The sequence below is a fragment of the Narcine bancroftii genome, chromosome 1 (genome assembly GCF_036971445.1).
Source record: "Narcine bancroftii isolate sNarBan1 chromosome 1, sNarBan1.hap1, whole genome shotgun sequence".
NCBI classification, from domain to species: Eukaryota; Metazoa; Chordata; class Chondrichthyes; order Torpediniformes; family Narcinidae; genus Narcine; species Narcine bancroftii.
Genome location: NC_091469.1, coordinates 167,800,764 through 167,825,688, shown reverse-complemented (window position 1 = coordinate 167,825,688; position 24,925 = coordinate 167,800,764). Strand labels below are relative to the sequence as shown.

At 44.8% G+C, this 24,925-nt stretch overlaps 1 long non-coding RNA gene across 1 annotated transcript in view; it reads right to left on the bottom strand.

Annotated features, from left to right (window-relative positions):
- Positions 1-24,168, bottom strand: part of LOC138736108 (uncharacterized) — a 59,349-nt gene extending 35,181 nt beyond the window's left edge. The window contains exon 1 of the long non-coding RNA XR_011340091.1: positions 24,091-24,168. This is a non-coding gene — a long non-coding RNA (uncharacterized lncRNA). The remainder of the gene's footprint in view (positions 1-24,090) is intronic.
- Between the last annotated feature and the right edge of the window lie 757 nt (positions 24,169-24,925).

Here is a 24,925-nt window from a genome sequence, read left to right as displayed (position 1 = left end):
AGAACAGACAAACTCCTTCCACACTGTCACTTTGAGAGCTTTGGATTCACCATGCTATAAATATTGCCAAGCCATCACTCTCTTTCCAATTCAATGACCAAAAGTACTGGCTGAGCGATAGATTTAAGACATTTTACCCGCTATGTAGAAATCAGGCACAAGGAAAATTGCTGCTTCCATTTTAAAGTATTTAGGAATCTCAGACCACAAACAACCTTCACCCCGAAAAACAAGCAATTCTCCACAATAAAACTAGGTTTCCTTCCTGTCTGCAAGCATCTGCTCTCTTGAGTCTGAATGGCACAACTGGGGAAACCATTTCAAACCCATGACCTGAAACAGCATATTCTCTTCCCCTAATTGGCGCTGTCTTGCATTTGGCCACCACTGCCCGAGCAAAAATGAACTGGGAAATCTCACACTTGCTCCTTCACAGGTGAGACCTCCCTGTGCATTGGAGCTCCATATTATCCATCTTGCTCTATTTTGTTAACCTTAATCAAGTCTCCTCTCATTCTCCAACACTCCCATGAAAAAAAAATCATGTACCCTGTAGTTTGCGATTCCGGACACCAGGTGGTGGTATTATACCTAGATCTCTCTCCCTCGCTTCATGCATGCAGTACTCGGTGTGAACAGGTGGTGGCAGCACTTTACAGCCCTTGCAATCTGCAGCTTGGACAGGAGATGGTTGGATTGTACCTCGTGGGCTCTTGCACCAAGCTTGAAGATTTAGAGATTTCCCATTGATTGGCGGAGAACATACACGACATCACATCCAACCCTGAGATTCCCTTTTTCCTGTGGACACGGCCGAATTACCACGAATGGGCCGTGCAAAAATAAACGGGTCAGTGGAAACCTGGAGAGATAAAAGAATTGAAAACAAAGAAAATCAATAAAGTGCTGCAAGAGTCCTGAAATGAGTTCCTGATTGAGTTTGTTGTTGAGGAGTCTGAAGGTGGAGGGGTAGCAGCTGTTCCTGAACCTGGGGGTGTGAGTCTTGAGGCACCGAGACCTCTTTCCTGATGGCAGCAGTGAGAAGAGAAAGAGAGAGTGTGGATCCTTGATGATTGCTGATGTTTTCTGACAGCACCATTCCCTGTCGATAAACTCAATAGTGAGGAGAGTTTTGTCTGTGATGTCCTGGGCTGTGTCCACGACCTTTTGGAGGGCTTTATTCTCAGGGGTATTGGTGTCCCCATACCAGACCATGATGCAGCCAGTCAGCACACTTTCCACCACATCTCTGTCGAAATTTGCCTTTTCATGTCTTCAGGAGGAGGATATGCAAAATGTAAAACATAAGCTGTAGCAATACCTTCCAAGAAATATTATCCAATTTGTTTGCCGGAAAAGGCCTTAAACGCTGTACCCTGTGACTGTGTTCTTTACCCGAGGTTCAAACAGAACAAGTGAGGTGAGTCTGTCCACCCACCACTGCTACCCCTCATTCCCGCTGCGTAACTCAATAAAGACTGTGTTTTGGACTTTGTGGTTCATTACTGAACCTTTTTTGTACCCTTAAAGAAGCTCAACTTTAACAAGGGTGGAAAAACAAACCCACACAAACTCCTTACACGGGGACAGATTTGAACCTGGGTCACTGTCACTGAGAACATTCTGCCAAACATGCCAAAATCAAAATTCAATTATCATGTTACAAAGTGCAATATTACACAAAATTCACTTCATTCAGACATAAAACAGAGATACATGAGCAGAAAGTTAAATGAAGTGCTTCTTTCAGTCAGAAGAGAATTCCATGAGACACTGAAGCCCCCAAACCCAGCCCTTGCCCACAAGCAGCCAGCCACTGCCCCCACACCCCCCAATCCAGCCCAAACCATCAAATGCAGTCGCCTTGTTTAAAAAAGGTAATGGGGAGATTCTTGGGAATTATAGACCAGTATAGGATCTATGAGCATTTGGAGAGAAGTACAAACTACTCAAGGACAGTCAGCATGGCTTTGTGAAGGGAAGGTCATGCCTCATGAGTCTAAATGAGTTTTATTTGATGGGGGTATCAAAGGAAATCAATGAAGATAGGGTGGTAGATGTGGTCTACATAGATTTTAGCAAGAATTTGACGAGACTCATCCAGAACGTAATTTGGCAAAGGATCAGAGTCATTTTGGCTGTGGATAAAAAATTGTCTTGTAGGAAGAAAGCAGAGAGCAGTGGAGTGCCACAGGGATCTGTTCTGGGACGCCTGCTCTTGGTGATTTTTATAAATGACCTGGATGACAAGGCAAAAGGATGAGTCAGTAAGTCTGTTGATGATACAAAGGATGGAGGAGTTGTGGATGGAGCTGAGGTTGAAAAAGGTTGCAAGAGGATAGAGACAGGATGCAGCGTTGGGCAGAAAAGTAGCAGATGGGCTTCAATCTGGCAAAGTGTGAGGTGATGCAGTTTGCAAGGACAAACCGGAAAGCTGGGTACAAGGTTAATGGTCAGTTACTTAAGAGTGTGGATGAACAGAGGTGCCTTGGGGTTCAAATCCAAACACCCCTCAACGTTGCCACACAGGCTGATAGAATATTTCAGGCCAATGGGATAGGCATCATTAATCTTTCAATGTACCGCGTGGTCGTGCATGAAAGTGTGGCCATTTTGGCCAAAAAAGTGCAGTAAAACTAACCGCGATCACAGGAGTGGCCTCCACAGGCGACCCGCAGCAATATCTTTGAGCTAATTTCATGGAAACAAACGACAACTTAAGCAAATATCAAATCTCATTTATAAAAATGGCACTGGCCTTGTCCTTTGACTGTTGGTTCCGTGATTAGTCAGGGATGACTAAAAAGTTGGGGGGGGGGAAAGAAAGTGTTTGAAAACAATGAAATAACAAATGAAGGGCAGGGGAGTGGATGTGGGGTGTGTGGATTTTAGTGAGGCCTTTGACAGGGTTGCCCAGGGTAGATTCATTCTGATAGTCATGAGGCAAAGGATCTGTGGAACCTTGGTTGTGTGGATTCAGAATTAGTTTGCCTGCAGAAAGAGGTTCTCAACCTTCATCTTCTCACTCACCTACCACCTTAAGTAATCTCTGAACATTAAGGGATTGCTTCATGTGGTAGGTGAGTGGGAAGGGAAGGTTGAGAATGACGATTCTCGATTGTTCATATGATTATTTTAAAATAGGGTTTGAACTTTCTTTCCACCCACTTACCACTAAAAGTGGTATGTGAGTGGAAGGAAAAAGGTTGAGAACCATTGGTTTAGTACGTTATATTTAAGGAGTGAATATATGGGCTAGAACAACATCAAGGCCTGAAGGGCCTGTACTGTGCGGTGTTCTCTGGACCTGCTGATCAATGGCCAGGGTTACCCATCCAGTATGGACACTGCAACTGAGTAAGGCAAGAGGAAACTTCTTCAGTATTTCCAGCCCATTTGCAACCATGACCTAAACGTCAATATTGGTCTCAGCTCAGAAAAGAACGGGGAGGCCACAACTACAATTCAGAGGTTCAGAGATTGTGGTGGATTGAGAGACAGGATCGCCCAATAGGAACTTCTCTTATTTTTGATCATTGAGCCCATGGTAAAACCTTCATTTCACTTCAAGTCACACTTTCCAAGAATGTGTCGACAACATTGAGGACCAGCTGTTGGCCCTGGTGTGTTCACCTTCAAGTCCCAGCAACATCCTAACCAATCTCTGCACTCCTTCAATAACATGGATTCTGCAATTTGGTGACTTGGTCCTCCAAATATGAACCAGCTAAAGCAACCTGTAAAAATCCCGTTTAATCCAAATATTTTTAGTCTCTTCCAGGAAAAATCAATGATGGCATCAGCACCTTTTGGCCAATTTTAGCTGTGTTTACTCAGTCAATCTGGCCAGTTTAGTTTTTGATTCAGTACTGGTGTCTGGGGTTAATGGGAGTAGTGGATGATTGATAATTCCTGAAATAATTCTTTATTTATCTTATTTTTTTTTAAATTATTTAATTTCACATATGCATTAAAAACTAATTTTTTATTTGAAATAATATCAAATGAATGCATAGTGATTTAAAATATTAACCCCTTGTCTTGGGATGATGGTTTTAGGATGTTTGTGCCTGAGGTTTGTCTCTGAAGTGAAGGCTGTTGATGGGTTGATCCCAGAATGGGGGGGGGGGGGGTGTTTGTGGGCAAGGGCTGGTTTGGAGTCTGCAGGGAATTCTTTTGCTCTTGACTGCAAGAAGCATTTCATTTAATTTTTGCTGATGTAAAGAAAAAAAGAAAAACACATCTGGAGAGTATTTATAAAAATTTACCAAACGTTTCAAATAAAATCTAACATCTTAATTTTCTTGATTTTAGGAGTCGGAAGGTTCATGTTGGGTGATTACAACTTCATTCCTACAATTGGTAAATACACATCCCAAATCTTCAAAAAAATTCAAATTTGTTCCGTGAATTCATAACATAACATAACAATTTACAGCACGGAAACAGGCCATTAGGCCCTTCTAGTCCACACCGAACCAAACACCCCTCTCTAGTCCCACCTCCCTGCACAATGCCCATAACCCTCCATCTTCTTCTCATCCAACCTTTTCTTAAATAATACAATTGACTCCGCCGCCACTATTTCTCCCGGAAGCTCATTCCACACGTCTACCACTCTCTGAGTAAAGAAGTTCCCCCTCATGTTACCTCTAAACCTCTGCCCCTTAATTCTTAACTCATGTCCTCTTGTTTTAATCTTTCCTCCTCTTAACGGAAATAGTCTATCCACATCCACTCTGTCTATCCCTTTCATAATCTTAAATACTTCTATCAAATCCCATCTCAACCTTCTACGCTCCAAAGAATAAAGACCTAATCTGTCCAATCTCTCCCTATACTCTAGATGCTTAAACCCAGATAACATTCTGGTAAACCTTCTCTGCACTCTCTCCACTCTGTTTATATCCTTCCTATAATTAGGCGACCAGAACTGCACACAGAACTCCAAATTAGGCCGCACCAACGTCTTATACAATCTCAACATCACCTCCCAACTCCTATATTCCATGCAATGATTGATAAAGGCCAGCATACTAAAAGCCTTCTTCACCACCCTATTCACGTGAGTTTCTACCTTCAGGGAATGATGTAATTATTTCAAGTTGGATACAATGACCTATTTCAGTGTGGCCATCGACCCATTCCCAAATACGCATCGGACTTCCAAGTTACTGCCACACATTTTACCCCTATAACAATTACAGCACAGAAACAGGTCATTTGGCCTTTCTCGTCTGCACTGAACTAAATACTCTCCTCTAGTACCACCTCTCTGCATTCCCCTCCCCTCCAATTTTCTCTTAAATGACAAAATGGACCCTGCTGCCACTATTTTTCCCGGAAGCTCACTCCACTCAGCCACCATTCTGAGTAAAGAAGTTCCCCCTCATGTTACTTCTAAACTTTTGCCTCTTAACTCAAAACCTCTTGTTTCAATCTCTCCCACTTGCAATGGAATTGCCTATCCACATCAACTCTATCCATCCTTCTTGTAATTTTAAATACTCTACCAAATCCCCTCTCGGCTTTCGAGTTGACAGTAATGCAGTCATGGATGGTCGGACGAATTCTCTTGGGGAAGAGTTCATAGTGGCTCAAAAGTGCTTGATTAGATGCAAGGAGAGCTGCCACTGAATGTTGCATGTATTTGGTTCTGGGTTTCGAAGGTACCTCAGCTCTCTCTCTTTTGTACTCGGTCCAAAAGTCATTGCTGATCTTATTTGGAATTAGACCAGTTTCAATTAAGCAATGCTGAAGATTTTTGGTGGGTGGTGGGGGGGGGGTTGGGAAATAAGCATTGCATTAAATGAAGCTGCAGCTGGTCATCCTTAAGTGTTGATCTGCAGTCCAAGTCTGGTGAGCTTTCTGGGATAGGCTAACATTCCAGGCAACTCCTTCTTCACACAACAGGATTCAACATTTAATAGGACGGGGGGGCGGGGGAATAATCTGGGGATAAGTTCCGTATGTGTTTTGAGTTGATCTGATATAGTTCATGAAGCCCATTGGATTTTAACTTCTGTCGGGAGCACAGTGGGCTATGAACAACATTTCTTGTTGTTTTCAGAGTATATCTTTCCCCTGGTTTATAATTCTTTGTGTGAATCATTTTTTTACTCCTGTCCAAGTTAGTAACAGGAAACACTGTGGGAGTGGGACGCTGTTTCATCGCTGGTAAAGTCCAACAACTGGTGAAACATTGACATGATTGAAGCTCTCTTGAAGGCAGGTTTCCAATTACTGCAGGTAACTTTCAGTTCAAGGTCTTTCACCCCATCTTCCTCACTCGTGCACAGTGTCATGGCCGTCAATGACGGAGGGAGGAAAGTTGGTTTGAAAATGAGCAAATTGTTTACGTCAGAGCCAAGTCTGAAACCACCTTTTATTGAACCATGTGAGATGCAGGACTGGTCACGGTGGCTGCTGGGGAGCACATGCAGATAGCCTTGCCCACAAGGAACCTTTTGAGTCCTCATTCTCAACATAGGGTGGCAGTGTCCTAGGGTCTCCTTCTTTCGCCTTGTCTTCCTTAATCATCTGGAGCCTGATTTCTTTCCCCTCTCTTTCAGCCTGCATTATTTTCTGCATCCTCTCCCTGTTACTCCCTTGCTTTCTGTTCCCTTCATTTTCTCCCTCATCATTAATTTTAGCAAAGATGACTGGCTTGGTTTAGTCTGTAACATGTTTGAGTTTCAAGTGGAACATTTAACGTGGGCTCAGTGCTGTTTTGAAATATTAGCAGAACAGAGGATGACACCAGTCACTAATGGATAGAAGAGAAAAAGATCCCCCTCTCTCTGGTAAGGTCGTGGGCAAGAGACCTAGGAGAGGAACAAGTCTGAATAAACATCTTTCCTGATTAACTGTGTCCGGTGCATTGACTGAGTGGTGCTGTTGCAGCAGACCCCACACTTATCCATAATTGATTGGAAACTAATCTATGGTCACTGGACCCAAAATGTTCACATACATGTTTTACCTCTCTAACCATTACACCATCGAAATAGGCCAACTTGGCCCTTCGAGTCCACGCCGAACACTTTCTCCTACCTCATCCCATTGACCTACACTCGACCCTTGACCCTCCATTCCTTTCCTGTCCAAATACATATCCCACTTCTCCTTAAGAGCTAATATTGAGCCTGCCTCCTCCACTTCATCTGCAAGTCCATTCCACACACCCACCACTCTGAGTGAAAGTCCCCCCTCACATTTCCTCGAAACTTCTCCCCCTTTCTCTCAACCCACGTCCAATCTATACCCCAATAATTTTAAAAACCTCAACCCAATCCAACCTCAACCTTTTCTGCTCCGCAGAATAAAAATCTTGCTTAACCTTTCCCTATAACTTAGACCTGTGGTTTTCAAAATGCTCTCAAACTCAAATTCCACTTGAAGCAATCCCTACACCAGAAGTGCTCTGTGATTAGTCAGGGATTGATTCAGGTGCGATGAAAGGAACCACCTACATCCTACAGGATGGAGCGCCAGAATAGCGAACATAGTTGAAGAAATTAAATTCCAAGACTTTGCTCTGCAAAGTGTTTCAACTTCAAAAGTACAGCCCCTCATGGCCAATCCCGGGAATTTACTGGGACAGGGTCCAGTGGAAAAGGGACACTGTCCAAATGCCAGTGTCAAATGATGTCATTTCACGCCCCCTCCACCCCTACTCATATCCTCGGCGTTTGCCGATGTCGGCCTGATGGTAAAACCAGTGGAAGAGAGACAGCAGAGAATCACCCGTTTCCAGTCGAAGGCAGAACACTCCGCACCCCGGGGATGAGTTGTGTTCAGTGGAAAAGCAATCGTGTGTCCCAGTGGAAATGGCACCAAGGGCTTCCTAACCTGAGACACTGCATGGCCAATGAACTGGGATTCCCGTGGAAAAAGGGTTTCAGACTGCTTTGTAAAATCTGCATGCAGTGCTTCAACCGAAATGAAGGCCAATGGGATGATGAGCTTCATTAAACTTTTCTACATGGTCGTGCGTGAAAGTGAGGCCATTTTGGCAGGAAAGCGCAGAAAAATTAACCACGATCACAGGAGTGGCCTCCACATGAGACCTGGAGCAATATCTTCATGGAAACAAGCGACAACTTAACCAAATATATAAACTCATTTATAAAAATAGCACTGGCCTTCGCGAAAAGATGTATCACGATCAACTGGATGTCTGATAGCACGCTGGGCTGTGGTAATGAACTGATGTTACCTACGGAAAAAAAAAATCACATAAACGTGACCCTTTGGTAAAGGTCTGTCAGCTGTACCTGGACCACATAGGGGCCCAGACACTAATATAAATGAACAATAAAAGGGGATAAAAGTAACCATTATATAGACCAAAACCAAGTTTCCTCAACTGGTCTCATCTACTTGTAATCTCTGAAAATGTGGATATGAAAACAAACTGCAATAGAGAGAGAAAAAAATTCAAAGTGCAAAAGGGAGAGTCTTTAAATGAGTCCCTGAATGTGTGTTGAGTCTCGTGGTGAAGGGGTAGCAGATGTTCCTGAACCTGGCTATACCTCTTTCCTGATGGGAGCAGTGAGAACAGAGCGGGTGATGTGGATCCTTGATTGCTGCTGCTCTCTGACAGCAGCGTTCCCTGCAAATGTTCTCAATGGTGGAGGGTTTTTACCTGAGATGTCCTGGGCAGTGTCCATACTTTTGCAGAGCTTTTTGCTCAGGGGTATTGGTGTCACAAGACAACTGATCAAACCTACTACAAACTGAACCTTTCACCCCTCACACCCGTAAACCCACTATTTTTCTTGCATCAATGTGCCTGTCTAAATGTTAAAGGTCCCTATTATTCCAGACTCCACCATCCTGCCCGGCCATGCGCTCCAGGCACCTGCAGACTTCTGCACGTTCTCTTTCTACAAGTCCTTCAGCAGCTTTGTGTTTCCTCAGCACTGCCTGCTCCTCCACCAAGCTCTGCCACAAATCCATTCACTCTATGAGCTTCCTGCATCACTCCAGAGAAAAGCCCAAGGTTTTTCTCTCTCTGGATATTGCATTTACTTCATTCTGATGGGCTGAATTCCTGCAGCTTCCCAATCAAACATCTGCAATTGCCTTTAAATTGTGCCCCTCTGCACAGATTTGTGCCACCTGCTTTTAAACAGGTTAAATCCTATGGGCATTCTGACAGTATCCTTCCACTCTCTCTCTCTCTACCGGTGGAACTAAATCCTTCTGCTCAAATTGTTGCTTGGTCTGGGCTTCCGTCCTTTTGCCTGGATTCTCATCCTCTGCTATTTCAGTCTGAACCTTGCCCTCAGCCCGAGGAATAAAACCGTGGGGATATGGATCGGAATTCTTTCTGGCTAGAGCATCTCAAACACTGTTCTCATCCTCGTGTGTGCACAGCTAGAGACAAGAACAAATCTTGTCCTTAGTCACTGTGAAATCCATCTCCAGGATGTTGGCACTTTATTCCTGTATGTTTTTTTTAACCTTGCTTAGTGCTAGGTGTTTGAATTAAGATTTTTCCATTAGTTTTTCCTTTTGAATTGAACATTACAATATATGTTAATGCACTTTCCAAATTGTTTTACAATGTAAACAATATTTTAAAGAAAAATCTGAAGACTTCACCATCTGAGATGCAGGAACTAATCTGTGGCTTCGGCGGGTCCGCGCCCAGGGGTATTTGGATTATTTTAAACAGGACCGTCTTCCAATGTCTGCAGTGAAACTGGGAGAAAGAGGGTTGGGCTGTCAGTGTCATAGTTAATGACGTCTCATTACAGAACTGAAAGCTTTCAGTCTGTGGTGAACTGATATTCTCATCCCACTGACCAGCACCCCTTCCTGCTCATTCCCATCCATGGGTCCGGGACTCCCTCACCCTCACGGGTCCACCTCACACTCGCAGTTCCCCGATCGCCTCAACCACACGGATCCCCTCAACCACTCGGGTTCCCACCCCCACCTTCAGCCTCGCGGGTCAACCATCAGCCTTCTGGGTCCCTGTCCCCCCTCAGCCTTCTGGGTCCCCGTCCCCCCTCAGCCTTCTGGGTCCCCGTCCCCCCTCAGCCTTCTGGGTCCCCGTCCCCCCTCAGCCTTCTGGGTCCCCGTCCCCCCTCAGCCTTCTGGGTCCCCGTCCCCCCTCAGCCTTCTGGGTCCCCGTCCACCCTCAGCCTTCTGGGTCCCCGTCCCCCCTCAGCCTTCTGGGTCCCCGTCCCCCCTCAGTCTTCTGGGTCCCTGTCCCTCCTCAGCCGCCTTGGTCCCCGTCCCCCCTCAGCATCTTGGGTACCCCTCCCTCTTCTGTGTCCTCGTCCGCTCCCCCTTCTGGGTGCTCATTCTCCTCCCCTCACCCTTCTGGGTCCTGATCACCCTCACCCTTCTGGGTCCTGATCACCCTCACCCTTCTGGGTCCTGATCACCCTCACCCTTCTGGGTCCTGATCACCCTCACCCTTCTGGGTCCTGATCACCCTCACCCTTCTGGGTCCTGATCACCCTCACCCTTCTGGGTCCTGATCACCCTCACCCTTCTGGGTCCTGATCACCCTCACCCTTCTGGGTCCTGATCACCCTCACCCTTCTGGGTCCTGATCACCCTCACCCTTCTGGGTCCTGATCATCCTCACCCTTCTGGGTTCTCATTCCCCTCACCCTTCTGGTTCCACGACTGCCTCAGCCTTGCATGTCCCTCAACCTTCTGGATACCCGTACCCCTCAGCCTCGCAGGATCCCCGCCCCCCACAGCCTTGCGTGTCCCTCACCCCTCCGGCAGATCCCTCTCACTCCTCTGGTGGGTCCCCCTCACCCCTCTCTGGCGGGTCCCCCTCACCCCTCTCTGGCGGGTCCCCCTCACCCCTCTCTGGCGGGTCCCCCTCACCCTTCTGGGTCCTCGTCCCCCTCAGCGTCGCGGCCCCCCCCTCAGCCTCGCGGGTCCCCCTGCCCCCCCCTCAGCCTCGCGGGTCCAGCCACCCAAATGGCACACAATGTTCCCAAGTTGGCCTCACCCATGCCTTGTCCAACTTCCTCGTGGCCTCCCACCTCCTGCACTCAATCCTCTCATTTCTGAAGGCCAAAATACCAGAAGCTTTCTTCACCCCTTATCTCTTCATGGGACTCCACTTTCAGGCAGTTCTGTACCACAGTTCCTCAATCCCTTTGTTCGACAACACTCCTCAATGGTCTGCCATTTAACATTCAAACTCTTACGCTTTAAGAATTAATTGCAGAGATCCATGGATGTGGGAAGTCAGGAGGGTTAGGGACTGGGTGCAGGTCGATGAGACTGGCAGAATGATATTTCACCATGGACGAGAAGGGCCGAAGGGTCTCTTTTCTTTGCTGTGGGGTTTCTAGGGTAGAGTTCACACCATTCTCAGAAATGAGGATAAGCAGACAGATGTCATGGTCCACGGGTAGGAAAGGTGATGAGATCCTGCCAGGAGAGATGAGGGAGTTAAGTGCGAAGGTGAAGGGCACAACCAAGAGGTCTCTCTCTCTGTCTGTGTGTGCGTGTGTCACGCTCTCTGGCTGTGTGTGCGCGTGTCACGCTCTCTGGCTGTGTGCGCGCGTCACGCTCTCTGGCTGTGTGCGCGCGTGTCACGCTCTCTGGCTGTGTGCGCGCGTGTCACGCTCTCTGGCTGTGTGCGCGCGTGTCAGCCTCTCTGGCTGTGTGCGCGCGTGTCAGCCTCTCTGGCTGTGTGCGCGCGTGTCAGCCTCTCTGGCTGTGTGCGCGCGTGTCAGCCTCTCTGGCTGTGTGCGCGCGTGTCAGCCTCTCTGGCTGTGTGCGCGCGTGTCACTCTCTCTGGCTGTGTGCGCGCGTGTCTGTCTCTCTCTGTCTGTCTCTCTCTGTCTGTGTCTCTCTGTCTGTCTCTCTCTGTCTGTCTCTCTCTGTCTGTCTCTCTCTGTCTGTCTCTCTCTGTCTGTCTCTCTCTGTCTGTCTCTGTGTGTGTGTGTGTCACTCTGTCTGTGTCTCTCTATGTCTGTTTGTCTGTGTCTCTCTGTGTCTCTGTGTGTGTCGCTGTCTGTGTGTGTCTCTCTCTCTGTCTCTCCATCTGTGTCTCAATGTGTGTCTCTCTGTGTCAGTATGTGTGTGTCTCTCTCTCTGTCTGTGTGTCTGTGTGTGTCTCTGTATCTGTGTCTCTATGTCTGTGTGTGCGGCTCTGTGTGTCTGTGTCTCTCACTATGTCTGTGTGTGTGTGTGTATCTGTCTATCTGTGTGTGTCTGTCCCTCTGTTCCGTGTGTGTGTCTCTATCTCTATGTGTGTCTCTCTGTGTCTGTGTCTCTGTGTGTGTGTCTGTCTCTTTGTGTCGTGTGTGTGTCTCTCTCTCCGTCTGTGTGTGTGTCTCTCTATCTGTCTGTGTGTGTTTCTCTCTATCTGTCTGTGTGTATCTGTCTGTGTGTGTCTGTGTCTGTATGTGTCACTGTCCGTGTCTCGCTCTCTCTCTATCTCTGTCTGTGTGTGTTTCTGTGTGTGTCTCTGTGTGTGTATCTGTGTGTGTGTGTGTGTGTGTGTGTGTGTGTGTTTGCGTGTGTGTGTGTGTGTGTGTGTGTGTTTGCGTGTGTGTGTGTGTGTGTGTGTCTGTCTGTCTGTCTGTCTGTCTGTCTGTCTGTCTGGGTATGTGTGTGTCGCTCTCTCTCGGTGTCTCTAATATTTGCTTATTCATTACCCACCATTATCAATCCCTACTGGTGGTGCGGGCTATGTTCCCAAAGGCATCCATTATCTCTGCCCCAACGCATTCCTCGGTGTCACCTGCATTAAAATCAACATGGCATCAGCACCTTTTTGGGCACTTTTAGCTGTGTTCCCTCAGTTGTTCTGGCCAGTTTTGTGTTTCGTTCACATATTCCTGCTGCCTGGGGTTCACGGCACTCGTGGAAGATCGCCAGTTCCTGAAACAATTCTTCATTTATCTTATTTGTAACATTTTTACATTTAATTTAACATATGCATTAAAAAACTTAAATTTCTTATTTGAAAATAAGATAAAATTAATGCATAGTGATTTAAAAAGTAACCCCTCCCACAGCTGCCCAATAGAAAACAATAAAGAGAGAAAACATCTAGATAGTATTCATAAAAATTGACCAAAACTCTCAAATAAAATCTTGGTTTTCTTGGTTTTAGGAGTCGGAAAGTTCGTGTTGGGTGATTAAAACTTAATTCCTACAATTGGTAAATACACATCCCAAATCTTCAAAAGAGAAATTCAAATTTGTTCCGTGAATTCGATGTAATTATTTCAAGTGGGATACAACGGCTTATTTCAGTGTGGCCATCGACTCATTCCCAAATACGCATCGGACTTCCAAGTTACTGCCACACATTTTAACCCTATAACAATTAGAGCAAAGAAACATGTCATTTGGCCCTTCTTGTCTGCACTGAACTAAATACTCTCCTCTCGTACCACCTCTCTGCATTCCCCTCCCGTCCAATTTTCCCTGAAATGACAAAATGGACACTGCCACCACTATTTCTCCCAGAAGCTCACTCCACTCAGCCACCACTCTGAGTAAAGAAGTTCCCCCTCATGTTACTTCCAAACTTTTACCTCCTGTTTCAATCCCTGCTCCCCACAATGAAAAGTCTATCCACATCAACTCATTCTATCCTCCTAGTAATTTTAAAGACCTCGATCAAATCACCTCTCAACCATCTACAATCCAAAGAATAAAGGCATCATTTGCTCAATCTATCTTTGTAATCTAGTTGCTGATATCCAGGTAACATTGACGTAAATCTTCTCTGCACCCTCTCTACTTTGTTGATAGCTTTCCTCTCATTTGGTGACCAGAACTGCACACAGTACTCTCAACAGGGCCTCACCAATACCTTGTCGACTCTCAACCTCACTGCCCGACTCCCGTATTCTATGCTATGGTTGCTCAAGGCCAGCTATTTGAACAGATTCTTTTCGAGGTACTCTCTGATTACCCTCCAATAATTAACCTATCACGGTCAGGCTCACCTGGTTGGCTTTTGAAGCCGTTTTTAAACAAAGGAACATTAGATTACATCCATTCCTCTGGCACCTCACCCGTGGATAAACAGGTTTTAAATATTTCTGTCAGAGCCCTTGCAATGTCTACTCTTCTTTCCCTCAAGGCCAAGGGAATATCATGTCAGACCTCCATCCACCAACAGACAAAAATCAGCCATCACAAGGTGAAGGCAGGACAGTAGTCCCACCTCTCCAGCACGAGTCACCCCAGGATCAAGTCAGCACTGACTGCAAGAAGTTTCTACATCCTCTTGGTGTCTGTGTGGATTTCCTCCCACACTCCACAGCTCAAGGGGGCCGTAAGTTCATTGGTGATTTGGGAAGCTCAAGACCATGGGGTGGAAGTGCACATTCTGGTCCTGGGGGCATCAATTCAATTCAACAGCACAGATGAACCTTTGGGCACGACCTGATCTTTTTCTAGTTTCAAACTCATTATTTTTGAAAATTGTATGTGCACCTCTAAGGCAACACGACTGCTGCAAAACAGGCTTCATGAAGCATATCCATGACAAGAACTCGGGAGAATCTGATTTGGTTACTAGACTTTTGAACAGAACAGTGTCTGGACATTTTATCCCTAAACTGAAACTTTATAGACATACAGAACAAAAAGAGGGCAAAACAAGCTTGTGTCTCACCAATTCCACAATTCACAGACATTTTTTAAGTTATCAAGGGTGGCAGAAAACACAAAGAACAGACAAACTCCTTCCACACTGTCACTTTGAGAGTTTTGGATTCACCATGCTATAAATATTGCCAAGCCATCACTCTCTCTCCAAATCAATGACCAAAAGTACTGGCTGAGCGATAGATTTGAGACATTTTATCCACTATGTAGCAATCAGGCACAAGGAAAATTGCTGCTTCCATTGTAAAGTATTTAGGAATCTCAGACCACAAACAACCTTCTCCCCGAAAAACAAGCAATTCTCCACAATAAAACTAGGTTTCCTTCCTGTCTGCAAGCATCTGCTCTCTTGAGTCTGAATGGCACAACTGGGGAAACCGTTTCAAACCCATGACCTGAAACAGCATATTCTCTTCCCCTAATTGGCGCTGTCTTGCAATTGGCCACCACTGCCCGAGCAAGAATGAACTGGGAGATCTCACACTTGCTCCTTCACAGGTGAGACCTCCCTGTTCATTGGAGCTCCATATTATCCATCTTGCTCTATTTTGTTAACCTTAATCAAGTCTCCTCTCATTCTCCAACACTCCCATGAAAAAAAAATCATGTACCCTGTAGTTTGCGATTCCGGATACCAGGTGGTGGTATTATACCTAGATCTCTCTCCCTCACTTCATGCATGCAGTACTCGGTGTGAACAGGTGGTGGCAGCACTTTACAGACCTTGTAATCTGCAGCTTGGACAGGAGATGATTGGTTTGTACCTCGTGGGCTCTTGCACCACGATTAAAGATTTGGAGATTTGCCATTGATTGGCAGAGAACATACACAACATCACATCCAACCCTGAGATTCCCTTTTTCCTGTGGACACGGCCGAATTACCACGAATGGGCCGTGCAAAAATAAACTGGTCAGTGGAAACCTGGAGAGATAAAAGAATTGAAAACAAAGAAAATCAATAAAGTGCTGCAAGAGTCCTGAAATGAGTTCCTGATTGAGTTTGTTGTTGAGGAGTCTGAAGGTGGAGGGGTAGCAGCTGTTCCTGAACCTGGGGGTGTGAGTCTTGAGGCACCGAGACCTCTTTCCTGATGGCAGCAGTGAGAAGAGAAAGAGAGAGTGTGGATCCTTGATGATTGCTGATGTTTTCTGACAGCACCATTCCCTGTCGATAAACTCAATAGTGGGGAGAGTTTTGTCTGTGATGTCCTGGGCTGTGTCCACGACCTTTTGGAGGGCTTTATTCTCAGGGGTACTGGTGTCCCCATACCAGACCATGATGCAGCCAGTCAGCACACTTTCCACCACATCTCTGTCGAAATTTGCCTTTTCATGTCTTCAGGAGGAGGATATGCAAAATGTAAAACAAGCTGTAGCAATACCTTCCAAGAAATATTATCCAATTTGTTTGCAGGAAAGGCCTTAAACGCTGTACCCTGTGACTGTGTTCTTTACCTGAGGTTCAAACAGAACAAGTGAGGGGAGTCTGTCCACCCACCACTACTACCCTTCATTCCCGCTGCGTAACTCAATAAAGACTGTGTTTTGGACTTTGTGGTTCATTACTGGACCTTTTTTGTACCCTTAAAGAAGCTCAACTTTAACAAGGGTGGAAAAACAAACCCACACAAACTCCTTACACGGGGACAGATTTGAACCTGGGTCACTGTCACTGAGAACATTCTGCCAAACATGCCAAAATCAAAATTCAATTATCATGTTATAAAGTGCAATATTACACAAAATTCACTTCATTCAGACATAAAACAGAGATACATGAGCAGAAAGTTAAATGAAGTGCTTCTTTCAGTCAGAAGAGAATTCCATGAGACCCTGAAGCCCCCAAACCCAGCCCTTGCCCACAAGCAGCCAGCCACTGCCCCCACGCCCCCCAATCCAGCCCAAACCATCAAATGCAGTCGCCTTGTTTAAAAAAGGTAATGGGGAGATTCTTGGGAATTATAGACCAGTATAGGATCCATGAGCATTTGGAGAGAAGTACAAACTACTCAAGGCCAGTCAGCATGGCTTTGTGAAGGGAAGGTCATGCCTCATGAGTCTAAATGAGTTTTATTTGAGGGGGATAACAAAGGAAATCAATGAAGATAGGGTGGTAGATGTGGTCTACATAGATTTTAGCAAGAATTTGACGAGACTCATCCAGAACGTAATTTGGCAAAGGATCAGAGTCACTTTGGCTGTGGATAAAAAAGTGTCTTGTAGGAAGAAAGCAGAGAGTAGTGGAGTGCCACAGGGATCTGTTCTGGGTTGCCTGCTCTTGGTGATTTTTATAAATGACCTGGATGACAAGGCAAAAGGATGAGTCAGTAAATCTGTAGATGATACAGAGGATGGAGGAGTTGTGGATGGAGCTGAGGTTGAAAAAGGTTACAAGAGGATAGAGACAGGATGCAGCGTTGGGCAGAAAAGTAGATGGGCTTCAATCTGGCAAAGTGTGAGGTGATGCAGTTTGCAAGGACAAACCGGAAAGCTGGGTACAGGGTTAATGGTCAGTTACTTAAGAGTGTGGATGAACAGAGGTGCCTTGGGGTTCAAATCCAAACACCCCTCAACGTTGCCACACAGGCTGATAGAATATTTCAGGCCAATGGGATAGGCATCATTAATCTTTCAATGTACCGCGTGGTCGTGCATGAAAGTGTGGCCATTTTGGCCAAAAAAGTGCAGTAAAACTAACCGCGATCACAGGAGTGGCCTCCACAGGCGACCCGCAGCAATATCTTTGAGCTAATTTCATGGAAACAAACGACAACTTAAGCAAATATCAAATCTCATTTATAAAAATGGCACTGGCCTTGTCCTTTGACTGTTGGTTCCATGATTAGACAGGGATGACTTAAAAGTGTGGTGGGGAAAGAAAGTGTTTGAAAACAATGAAATAACAAATGAAGGGCAGGGGAGTGGATGTGGGGTGTGTGGATTTTAGTGAGGCCTTTGACAGGGTTGCCCAGGGTAGATTCATTCTGATAGTCATGAGCCAAAGGATCTGTGGAACCTTGGTTGTGTGGATTCAGAATTAGTTTGCCTGCAGAAAGAGGTTCTCAACCTTCATCTTCTCACTCACCTACCACCTTAAGTAATCTCTGAACATTAAGGGATTGCTTCATGTGGTAGGTGAGTGGGAAGGGAAGGTTGAGAATGACGGTTCTCGATTGTTCATATGATTATTTTAAAATAGGGTTTGAACTTTCTTTCCACCCACTTACCACTAAAAGTGGTATGTGAGTGCAAGGAAAAAGGTTGAGAACCATTGGTTTAGTACGTTATATTTAAGGAGTGAATATATGGGCTAGAACAACATCAAGGCCTGAAGGGCCTGTACTATGCTGTGTTCTCTGGACCTGCTGATCAATGGCCAGTGTTACCCATCCAGTATGGACACTGCAACTGAGTAAGGCAAGAGGAAACTTCTTCAGTATTTCCAGCCCATCTGTAACCATGACCTAAACGTCAATATTGGTCTCAGCTCAGAAAAGAACGGGGAGGCCACAACTACAATTCAGAGGTTCAGAGATTGTGGTGGATTGAGAGACAGGATCGCCCTCGCTGGACGGTAAGGCACCTGAATGATGATATTTGGTGTCCAAAATAGGAACTTCTCTTATTTTTGATCATTGAGCCCATGGTAAAACCTTCATTTCACTTCAAGTCACACTTTCCAAGAATGTGTCGACAACATTGAGGACCAGCTGTAGGCCCTGGTGGGTTCACCTTCAAGTCCCAGCAATATCCTAACCAATCTCTGCACTCCTTCAATCACATGGATTCTGCAATTTGGTGACTTGGTCCTCCAAATATGAACCAGCTAAAGCAACCTGTAAAAATCCCGTTTAATCCAAATATTTTTAGTCTTCCAGGAAAAATATTCTAGGATCCATTGGGAGTGTTCAAAATTTTAATTTTGGACCAAAATGTATATATTTTGGGCAAACCCAAGTAGAATATATAAACATAGAAAAATAGGTGCAGGATTCGGCCATTTGGCCCTTCAAACCTACCCTGCCATTCAATACGATCATGGCTGATCAGTACCCAGTTCCTGCCTTCTCTCCATACCTCCTGATCCCCTTAGCCACAAGGGCCAATTCTAACCTACTCTTGAACATTGACAAGGAACCAGCCTCAACTACTTTCTGTTGCAAAGAATTCCATAGATCCATCATCCTCCAAGAGAAGAAATCTTTCCTCATCTCGGTCCTGAAAACCTTCCCCCAATGCCTGAAGAGGGCGCATAAAATCAGTGAACTTGTGCGGACTCGAAAGGCCAACATGGCCTATTTCCGCTCCGTAAATGGTTATATGGTTATAGTATGGTTATCCTTAAACTGTAACCCCTGGTTCTGTTTTTCCCAGCATTGCAAACAACCTACCCGCACCTAGTCTGTCTAAACCCTTTAGAATTTTGTTTCTATAAGATCCCCCTTCAATTTCTTAAATTCCAGAGAATACAAGCCTAGTCTATCCAACCTTTCTTCATCTGCAAGTCCTCCCATCCCTGGTATCAGTCTAGTGAATCTTCTCTGCACCCACTCCATGGCGAGGATGTCCTTCCTCGGATTAAAGAGGCCAAAATGGCACGCAGTACTCCAGGTGTGGTCTCACCAAGGCCGTGTACGGCTGCAGCAGGATCTCTGTACTCCAATCCTCTTGCTATGAATGCCTTCCTCAACGCCTGTTGCACCTGCACGCCCACTTTCAACGACTGATGCACAGCAACACCCAAGTCTCTCTGCATTTCCTGAACAGATACCGTGGAGATAATAGTCCTCTTTCCTGTTCTTGCCTCCAAAGTGGATCACCTCACATTTATCCACATAAAAGAACCTACTTTATTACATCCAAGACAAATCTGATAATGTCAAATTAAATTTATTTAAATTGGGTGTCAAGTATAATCGATGTAAAAAAGATTATATTGTAACAGTCTCGACCTGACATTAATAATTTTAGTTGTACTTAATGATTTTCATATTTTAACTTTCAAATCAGATTCCCATTTTAATCTTGATTTATGAATTTCTAATTTAGGAGCTTTTTTTCTGTACATTTCTGAAATAACTCCATTAGTGATCACAAACAAAGGAACAGAACCAGGCCACTAGGCCCATCGAGTCTGTTCCATAAATCTACACTAAGCTACTCTACCCTAGTTCTCATTTTTGGCCTTTCCCCCATAATCCCTTGACGCCCTAACTAATGAAATATTTGTCATTCTTTTTAAAATATTCTCAGCGATCTGGCTTCCACTGCTGTATGCCGCAGTGAGTTCCACACATCCACGACCCTCTGGCTAAAGAAGTTCTTCCTGATCTCTTTTATATGGATAACCTCTCATTTTCAGACTATGAATAGTATTCTGCCTGTTTAATATTTCCACTGGTAGACGAGGCTTGTATTATACGTTATCTTTTCTAATGGAATACAAGACCTCCTTTCTGAATGCCACCATTGAATACTCGTCATTTTCTAGCCCCAGCTAAAGCCAATCTCAAAGAGCAATTTGAGACTCATCTAATTTTAATTCTAAACTCAATTTCTTCACATAACCCAATAAAAATACCTTAGGATCAAGTGAAAGTTTAAATTTTAATAAGTTCCTTGATTCTATCCCAGAAAGGTTTCACATAATCAAGTCGAGTGCAAGAAAGAGCCAACTTGCTTATGGCACCTAAAGCACCGATTTTCGTGAAACTCCACGAGTTCCACCTACCTACTTCCCTTGCCCATAACCCTCCCACCCCCTCGCATCCATGTACTCATATAACCTCATCTTAAATGACAGAATTGACCCTGGCGCAACTTCTTCCAGTAGATCGTTCCACTCAGCCACCACTCTGAGTGAAGAAGCATCCTCTTGTATTACTTCTCAAGTTTTTCCCCTTAACTTATGACCCCTTGTTCCAATCTCTGCTCCCCTTAGGGGAAAGAGCCTATTCACAGCTACTCTATCTATTCCCTTGATAATTTTAAATACCTCTATCAAATCCCCGCTCAACCCTCTACACTCCAATGAATGAAGTCCCAGTCTACTCAATCTTTCTACGTATTCAAAATACTGCAATCCAGGCAACATTTTCGTCAAACTTCTTTGCACTCTCTCTACCTTATTGATATCCTTCCTATAATTTAGAGACCAGAACGGAATACAATACTCCAAACTTGGCCTCAACAACACTCTGAACATCACCTCCCCAGATCCTATATTCCATGCAATGATTTATAAAGGCCAGGGTACCCAAAGCCTTCTATCTCCATGGGAATCCACCTTCAAATTTAAAACTAATTTGGCAGGGGGAAGGGAACAGGACTGATAGGGAAGCAGATAGGAGAGTGAATATAGGGGTGGTTCTGTTTGACGGTGAAACAATAAGGAAAAAGGGAACTAAAAGTGATAGGAGAGTAGGGGCAAGTGCATCGAGAACAAAGGTGGAGGGAGAAAGGAGATATGGTATCAAGGTATTGTGTATGAATGCACGGAGTATAAGGAATAAAATGGATGAGCTTGAGGAGCAAATGGCAATGGGAGGTTATGACATTGTCGGAGTTATGGAGACATGGCTGCGGGAAGGGCAGGATTGGGAAATCAATGTTCCCGGGTACACGTCCTCTAGAAAAGACAGAAAGTTAGGAAGAGGAGGTGGGGGAGCTATGTTGGTAAGAAATGAAATTCAGGCGTTTGAAAGGAAAGACATTGAAACAGGTGAGTAGAGTCTGTTTGGATAGAATTAAGAAATTGTAAAGGCATGAGGACCATAATGGGGGTCATTTACAGGCCTCCGAAAAGTAGCTCAGATATCGGGAGAAGTATAAATCAGGAATTAAGAGTGGCATGTCAAAGTGGTAGCAATACGGTAGTTTTGGGGGACTTCAACATGAAGGTGGACTGGGATAATCAGACGGGGGCAGGAACACAAGAGACTGAGTTTATTGGATGTCTACGAGATACTTTCTTGGAGCAGCTAGTGGAGGAACCTACCAGGGGGGAGTCGATTCTGGACTTGGTGCTGTGCAGCGACGCAGAGTTAATAAGTGACCTCGACGTAGGGGAGCCATTAGGGAATAGTGACCATGGTATGGTTACTTTTGAGCTGCAATTAGAAAGGGAAAAAGAAAGGAAGTCGGAAGCATCTGTACTGCAGTTAAATAAAGGGGATTATGCAGCTATGAGGGAGGAGCTAGCCAAAATAAAATGGAAAGATACACTAGCTGGGAGGACAACTGGGGAAAAATGGCAGGTATTGTTGGACATTTTTCACAGGATTCAGGACAAATTCATTCCAAAGTGGAGGAAAGGCTCTAGGAGATGCAAATGGCAGCCGTGGCTAACTAATGAAATCAAGTGCAATATCAAATCCAAAGGGAGTAAGTATAAGATAGCGAAGCGGAGTGGGAAGTTAGAGGATTGGGAAACCTTCAAGGAGCATCAGAGGGTAACTAAGAAAGTCATAAGAGAGGGGAAAATGAAGTACGAGAGGAAATTAGCAAATAATATAATGGAGGATAGCAAAAGCTTTTTTAAATATGTGAAGAGGAAGAAATTGGTTCGGTCTAAAATTGGTCCATTAAGAATGGAAAAGGGTGGAATTATTACCGGAAACAAGGAGATGGCTGAGGAATTTAACAAATACTTTGCATCGGTCTTCACCAAGGAGGATATAGGTTATGGTCAGTTAGGGGGTAGTGGTCATGCGGTATCAAGAGACTTGGGGAACTTTCCTGGGGAAGTAGGGGATCTAATGGATATCCGGATCTAGAAGCAGGAGGTTGTGAGTAAATTGTTGGGACTGAGGGCTGATAAATCCCCAGGGCCTGATGGGCTGCATCCCAGGGTGCTTAAAGAAGTTGCTATGGAAATTGTGGAGGCACTGGTCGACATTTTCCAAAGTTCCATAGATTCGGGGGAGGTCCCTGAGGATTGGAGAGTGGCTGATGTGGTGCCGATTTTTAAGAAGGGAGGGAGGAAGAAAACGGGAAATTATAGACCGGTCAGCCTGACGTCAGTGGTGGGGAAGATATTGGAATCTATCATAAAAGGAGTAATAGCCGAACACTTAGGCAGAAATAGTATAAGGGCTAGTCAGTATGGATTCCTTAGGGCAAGTCATGCTTGACTAACCTTCTGGAATTTTTCGAGGAAATGACAAAGAGGGTGGACTTGGGAGAGCCAGTGGATGTGGTGTATTTGGACTTCCAGAAGGCCTTTGATAAGGTACCGCACGGGAGACTAGTGGGCAAGATCAGGGAGCATGGTATTGGAGGTAAGGTGCTGACATGGATAGGAAATTGGTTAAGAAATAGGAAAGAAAGGGTTGGAGTAAGCGGGTGTTTTTCAGGATGTGACGAGTGGAGTGCCGCAGGTATTGGGTCCTCAGTTGTTTGTAATTTATGTAAATGATTTGGATGAGGGGATTATTAATAACATGAGCAAATTTGCAGATGACACTAAACTGGGTGGCGGTGTGGGGTGTGAGGAGGATGTCAGGAAAATGCAGAGGGACTTGGACAGGTTGGGGGAGTGGGCTGCTGAATGGAAGATGACGTTCAATGTGAGCAAATGTGAGGTTATCCATTTTGGGGGCAATAATAGGAAAGCTGAGTATTATTTAAATGGAGACAAGCTAGGGAGTGGGGAGGTGCAAATGGATCTGGGTGTACTTGTTCACCGGTCACTGAAACCTAACATGCAGGTTCAGAAAGCTGTGAAGAAGGCAAATGGCATGTTGGCTTTCATAAAGAAGGGATTGGAGTATAGGAACAGAGACGCCCTTCTGCAGTTGTACAGGGCCCTGGTGAGACCCCACCTGGAGTATTGCGTCCAGCTCTGGTCTCCAATTTTGAGGAAGGACATACGAGCTCTAGAGGGTGTGCAGCGCAGATTTACAAGGTTAGTTCCAGGGATGGCGGAGTTGACATATGCTGAAAGGCTAGAAAAACTGGACTTGTATCCGATGGAGTTTAGAAGGATGAGGGGGGACATGATTGAGGTATACAAAATTATCAGGGGGATAGACAGGGTGAAGTCGGATTACTTGTTCCCAATGATGGGGGAGACGAGGACTAGAGGGCATAGTTTAAGAATACAGGGTAGGCCCTTTAGGACAGAGATGAGAAAACATTTTTTTACCCAGAGAAGTGTGAATCTGTGGAATGCTCTGCCACAGAGGGTGGTAGAGGCAGATTCGCTGATTATGTTCAAAAGAGAGTTAGATAAGACTATTGTAGGCAAAGGAGTTTAGGGTTATGGGGATAAGGCTGCAAAGGGGTACTGATAGTAGTGATCAGCCATGCTCTGTAAAATGGCGGTCACTGAAGGCTCGACAGGCCGAAGGGCCTACTCCAGCTCCTATTGTCTATTGAACCATTCCTCCAAGATCCCTCTGTTCCTCAATGCCCTCCCCTTCACTGCATACGTCTTGGTTATTCTTCCCAAAATAAAGCACCTCACACTTACCTACATTAAACTCCATCTGCCATCTTTCCAAACAGTCCAAATCCTTTTGTAGTCCATGAAAACCCTCCTCACTCTCCACAACTTGAAAATAAGCAAAATGTATTACGTTATGTTAAGCTTCTCTTTGAAAATTTTAATTTCACATGCATTAAATGCGTACATAAATTTCTCATTCAAAGATAATGAAAAATTAATACATAGTATTTTTTTTTAATTCCTCCTGCCCAACAACACAATAGAAAAGAAAGATAACATCTGGAAAGTATTTATAAAAAAATTACTAAAAAACTATCAAATAAAATCTAACAAATTTTCTTGATTTTAGGAGTCAGAAGGTTCAGGTTGGGCGATTACAACTTAATTCCCACAGTTTATAAATAGGATTCCCAAATCTTTCCAAAAATTTCGAATTTGTTACATAAATTACATGTAATTATTTCAAGTGTCAAGGGACTTTGGGGGGTTCTCGTTCAGGAAAACATAGTAAGTGGGTAACCACCAGGTTGGATCGGCAGGAAAAGAAAGCAAATTCTATGTTGGCCTTTGTTTCAAGGGTAGGGAGGTGTTGATGGGGCATGGGAGAGACCTCATTTGGAGAACTGCGAAGTTCATTTTAAAAAGGATGTGCTGATGTTGGAGAGAGAGCAGATATTTACCAGGATGATAAATCTCCACTCTTCATTGGAGTATAGAAGAAGGAGAGGAGAGCTCAGAAACCTTTCCAATGCTGAAAGGATTGGACAGTAGATGTGAATAATGTTTCCCTTGGATAAAAAGACATTGTCTTAGAATTAGAAGATACCTATTTAAAGCAGATGAGAAATTTATTTCACCA